This window comes from Tyto alba, unplaced genomic scaffold (assembly GCF_018691265.1).
Source record: "Tyto alba isolate M040663 unplaced genomic scaffold, T.alba_DEE_v4.0 Super-Scaffold_27, whole genome shotgun sequence".
NCBI classification, from domain to species: domain Eukaryota; kingdom Metazoa; phylum Chordata; class Aves; order Strigiformes; family Tytonidae; genus Tyto; species Tyto alba.
The window spans coordinates 26,143,761-26,149,760 of NW_024881301.1; the positions used below are offsets into that span (position 1 = coordinate 26,143,761).

The 6,000-nt window shown below is 44.7% G+C and overlaps 1 long non-coding RNA gene across 1 annotated transcript; it reads right to left on the reverse strand.

Moving 5' to 3' along the window:
• Window positions 1-359: 359 nt before the first annotated feature.
• LOC116960727 lies at window positions 360-4,400 on the reverse strand. The gene is made up of 3 exons (XR_004406532.2): window positions 4,328-4,400; window positions 2,229-2,326; window positions 360-720 (listed from the first exon to the last, which is right to left on the reverse strand). It is a non-coding gene; the product is annotated as an uncharacterized LOC116960727 (long non-coding RNA).
• Window positions 4,401-6,000: the final 1,600 nt, after the last annotated feature.

The following is a 6,000-nucleotide window of genomic DNA, read 5'->3' on the forward strand; positions in this document are numbered from 1 at the left end:
TGAATCACGACATAGCCTTGGAAACCCATTTTCCTTTGCACCAGTAAGCATATCAATTGACCGCTAATAGTTCCTAGTTCTTAAAACAATTACTTAAGCTATAAGCTTAAAATCCAAACTTTTTGATTTTATCAAGAAGTCTCTAATCATGCAAGGTATATCTTCCTTTTTTTCTTTTAAACCTATGTCTTCTGGTATTTCTTTTCTAAGACCTGTCCATTTCTTTTAGCCTTTATGTACACTGTAATAAATACGTGACAACCACTCATGGTCAAACCTATGTTAGCTTTCAGACAGCAATCAATCTCAGGTACCCTAGCATTATATATCTTTGCTCAGCTCAAGCACTTAGACATTAATTGAGGTTCATGGGTAGCTTTATTTGAATTTCATATCTTGAGTTGCGTTCTGTGATGCCACAGCCATGCACATCAGTTACTTAATAAGATCCCATTTGTGTTTACATAACCTGCAACCATACAGTCTTTCACAGAATATATGTGTACCCTTACTGCAAGCCACGAAAAGCAAACTCTCCCCAACTTCAAGAAAAACCCGTCAATCAACTTTTCCCCACTGTCTGTTGCAGCTCAGCCTTCAGCAATGCCACATCTCTGATCACGATGTCATCACTCTGTAGATTTTCCAGCTGGTCAAGAGTCTAACCACCAAAGGAGCCAAATGCAGACAGTGTCTTAGTCACAGAAATTCCTCATACTCCTAAAAAGTGAAAATACTCCTTAGAATTACACAACACTCTGTGATACATTTACTTCTCTTTTTATAAAACTCGGATTTTCTGTATAAGCCACTGTTCTTGTTGGCCTTTGTTTCAAGACCACCCAAGCCCATGCATGCAAGAATCTGTTTTGAAACCCAAGGAGGCCAACACAGCTGGTGTTAACCATGTCGATGCCAAGTCACATTCAAATGGATTTCCTTCTCCATGCACAAAAGCAGCTATTTTTAAAAACTCTAAAACTGCACACATCTGGGAGTGCTTACAGTACTAGTAATCCCTATATAGTATATGTTGTCATCACTAGTAGAAATTCCCCCTTCCTTGACCGTACGCCCAAAGAACACAACTTCTTTTTGAAGCATCTCTGGTTTATTTGGGCTTAATTTCAGATTTTTGGCCATAAATTTATCATAGATTGTTATTAACGTTTCAGTTCTGGAAGTTTCTGCTACACAACACAAAGTCATTGTACTATGCTATAAATACAGAGATATGTATGTCACACTGTATTCTTCATTATCCTACCTCTTTCAGCTCTTGCTGAAGAAACAAACTACGAGCAGGAGTCAGGGATAGTGAACACTCATGCTTCTTGATACATTTCTTTAATAACCTTCAACAACTCTTCTCTGATGGGGGTACTTGGTCAGATGGCTACTGAACAGTTCAGTGTTCAGAAAACAGCTCATTCTACTCCCATCCGTTACATCTACCTTGGCTTTTTTGTTCCTTGAAAAAAATACTACCAATATCCTGGAACAAGAGGTTTTTGTTCCCCTTCGTGCTTTTTTTCTAGTCCCACTTTTACCAGATCCACTGCTTCATCCTATGCAGCAACCCTCCCTTTTGTTTGATATTTGATGTTTGTGAGAGTTATTTGGCAAAACTGTCAGGGAGCTGTTTCTATTTCAAGGAATTCTGCTATTTTCATCCCACTAAAAAAAAGCTTCAAGACAAGACTCAACAAATCCCTCCTCTTCACTGAGCTCCCATTCATTATATCTAGCTGCCATTATGGTTTCTATCCCTGGAGCCAGGAGACTTTGTTCACTCTAAAAACAACTCTGAAGGCACACTGCTTTCATGCAATTTGCCTCACCGAGCCCACATCTGCATGAGGAACTTTCATGGACGAAATTTTAGGATGCTTTCTCTGTCACTTATTAAGCAGTTATTTATCATATTGGAATCCAATCCAACTATTACTTCAACACTTATTTTTGCTTTCCGGCTTTCTTCTTCAAATTTCAGAGGTCAAATCTGTAGGCTCAGTTATCTCAGTTTTGGATAAATACATGTTTATCAACCACCGCCTAATTAATTTCAAACAGAAGGATTCACATTGTGTCAGGGAGCAGTGAGGGCCAGCTGCTCCTTGAGGGAAGGCAATCCCCAAGCTGAAGATGACCCAGTGAAGGCAGTGTCCTCGCTGACCAGGGCACAGCCCCACAACATCTGAACACAGGACACAGAGCAGAGTACTTACGTGAAACAGGGGCCCCTGGCAGTTCCAGACAAGGTAAAGTGATGATCCAGGTCCAGAGTCCGTGCAGGCAGTCCAGTCAGGAGCAAAAGGAGACAGGACTGGAGATAAGGTTACAACACAGTTCCAAAGTCAATCCAGAAAATAAAGACAAGACCGAAGACAAACAAGCCAACACAACACAGGTCTGAGGTCCCTCCAGGAGCTAGAGGCACACCTGAGTCCTAAGCCTGAGCTGAAATGGGGCTTCTGGGCCACGGGCAGGTGTACGGGCAGAAGCCCCAGGTGAGGCCGGTTAGAGCTATTAAGGCCTATTGATGCTCTCAGAGCCCTGATATTTTGTAGTTTCTACTTATTTCTTATGTGTTTACTCCTTGGATTTCATTTTTATCACATCTCCTAACAGTCTTCCTTGCTTACAGTTACCATCCCAGTGCACTTCACAGCCAAGCTTGTGTTATTGTTCTCCAGCTGCCTAGACCAGAAATAAAATTTTAGGGTCACTCTTGAAGTTTTATTTGCTGCTTCTATTTTATATCTTCCCATTTCTCCGACAACTGAATGACTTTCATGCCTGACACTTGTGACTGTCAGCGCTACCCAAATTTAAAGGTATGCCTTTTTGTGTCCAGGTCGTTTTTTCTTTTTTGTTTTGTTTTCCACAGAATGACCAAATAACTGAGTTCAGGTTTTTTCCCTTAATTTTTCATTACTGCTAAAATATTGGCAGTAGCTCATGGACATGTCTTTTTCTTGGGCCTGGTTTGGAAGAGCACCTCACAGACCTTTACAAGACCTGGGTAGCCCCCACAACCTTTCAAAGGTTGAAATCTGCCACGCAAGTGGAGCTTTGCCCGGCAAGCTGTTTGGCAGAAAAACAACTCAACTCCTCCAGCTCCAGCCTTTACATTCAATTATTCTGACTATTTTGGAAAATGGGATATTGATCAAATGAACTCTGATGGTCTTCCCCCATCTTTTACAGACTGACCTTCTTCTGAAATTTTCACGGGCTGCAAACCCAGTAACACACATACTAGAGATGTCTGTTCTAACTCAGGCATGGCGCTTGCCCGGTCCCACATCCTGACTAGTTTCTCCTAGAACCTGTAGCTCTTTCATTTGTTTAGTGGTGTGATTTGGTTGCCAAGTTAAAATTGAAGTTCCCTTCGGGTTAGTGGTAGTACATTTACGATTTACTACCACGATTTGCTCCAGTTTGGTCCTACAGGCATACAGATCACCAGTTTGCTCCTTGGAAATTGGATTCCGTTTCAAGCACTTGTGCAGGATCTTCACACTAAGAAGCTGTCTGACGATTATCTACCTGTAAACTGACCCTATTACAAGTCACAGATGATGGGCTCACAATACCTTTGTATTAGGAATAAATGTATAAAGTAAAATGGCATGAATTAATTTATTTTATCACAGGCCCAAGTCTCTTACAGACCTGTTGTAAACGTTTATGCCAAACTAATGCTCCCTTTTTAATTTATGGTAATTTCCCAACTTCTCTTTCACCTGTTTCTCTGCCTCACTCTTAGTCAATTCAGCAAATGTCGTGTATCCCAGCCAGCTTCTCAAATACACCTTTGATTTGCACTTCAGTCTCAGGTTTAGGTGTGCCATTGCATAAGAATTTAAGCCATTCCTTGTATGTCTCCTACATTCATGTATGCAAACAAAAAATGTCAGTAAAGTTTTACCTGACCCACTACAATTTTAATGATAAATTAAGACAGCAATCACATAACTTACGTTACGTAGTTGTGAATCTGTTCATAAGGCCTAGACTAATATTTTAATATTAATTTCCACAACGGACGTTCACAGTATACCACACTAAAGAGTAAGAAGCCAAGCTGTGCTTGCATCTCCTGGGTGTCATTATTGCAGGCAACTCATGCCTTTGGAACACTGTTTTCCACAGATATCTGAGAATCTTCATGTCTCCTCCCTCTCACACAAACCTCCAGTGCAAGTCCATTAAAAAAAAAAAAAAAAATCTTTGTGATCTTCTCAGTGCTACAAACCCACCATCAGTACCGCCTAGCAGGCGTAATTTAAGGCCTGAGATCTTTATTCGTGGACTTACTTACTTTTGCAAAGATGGCCACAGCTTCTTACATCAGTAAAACCAGGAGATGCCTGTCCGAAGGGACAACCTAAGAGGGGCAGATGGACAAACAAGCTGTCAAGGACGCAGCCCTCGGGATCCGCTTGGGCTGCCAGGCTGGCAAGGGCGGAGGGGCTGTGCCGGAGCGGGGAGCAGCCGAGACCCCGGCCCGCCTTCCCCCCGCTCCTGCCGGCCCAGGCGCCCCCCACCTCCCCGCTGCCCCGGCACCGCTTTGGGGCGGGGAGGGGGGGGGACCGCGGGGCCGCCCCGCCGCTTGCCCCGGGCGCAGCCGCAGGCCGGCGGCGCCTGAGGGAGCCGCTGCGGGCCCCGCGCCGCTCCCGGCGGCGGCCAGCGGAGGGCGCCCGCCCCGCTTCCCGCCCGCCAGACAGACAGACGGACGGGCAGGCAGACCGACCGGGCGGCCGGCCGACGGGGCGGGGAGGCGCGCAGGCCCGCGGAGCCGGTGTGCGCTCTCCGCCCGGCCCCGCGGCCGCGGCCCCCGCCGCGGGGGAGAAGGGGCCGAGGGAGGCGGCGCGTCCCCTCCCCGGGCCGCGGGGGCTGGGAGCCCGGCCGCCCGGGGCTGCCCGCGGGGCGGGGAGCCGCCGGCCGCCGCCTCGGCCGCTCGGCCGAGGCAGGGCTTCGTTCGCGGCATCGGAGTAACGCTCTTCCCTTTTTCTAATTTTTTTTTTTTTTTTTAAGAAAAGTACCCTAGTAGTTTATTTGGTAATTTAACGGCATATGATTTAAATCAATATAAAATTCAAATACTTTTGTGCCACCTGTTGGATTTTGCCACTAATTACATGTGACTGGAAGCACACTTCTGCTATTCAGTGTGGGAAGTATTTCCCATAAATGTTACTAGGTGCCCTTATGAAAATGCTACTTTTTTCTTTGCTGTTTAGAAATATTTTCTCTCTGGGCAGGCAGATAGAGCCGGTTTTCCTCATAAAAATCTAATTCATAAATTACAGCCAGCATTCCCTGAAAGCACAGGGTGATGAGGGGCTGGAGTCAGGGTTCTTGTGATACGGCAGTAATTATTTGGAAGGGTTTTTAACAGAGAAACTGCGGTCTGAAGGCCCGGGAGGTGGAAACGACTGGTTCTAGGCATAGAAAAGCATAAAAATGTACGTGAGGGTGTCTGTGGGCCAGAAAAGGGAGAAGTGCACCAGGCCTGTGCTTTCCCCACGCCTGTGAATATACAAACAAGTACCAACACTACCGCTCAAGCTATCAATCATGGGTGGCCATACAACACAAAGCATGCCACATGTTATACAGTTGAGACTCGCTCAAAAAATAATTTTGTTCGATCCTTCTTCAATAGCTGTCAAGTCATCATGTCAGGACACATTTTTTTTGTAGAAGAATAATCTGATTTTATTTCACATTGCAGTGGCCAGATTTGTTTATTATATAGTAATGTTATTTTAGAATGTCCAGGTATAAATGACCTGCAAATAAAACCACATTCCTAGAAGAATCTGAAAATTAACCAATGATTTCATCTTGATTTCACTGGAACAGATAATTTATGGGTTATTGGGTGTCTTACTTGTTACTCCTTCGCTCCGTATAATCGCGCCTGCAGATACCTTACTGTTCTTTGAGATCAGGAGGCGCAGAAGCATGTACAGCAATGCAAGTACATGA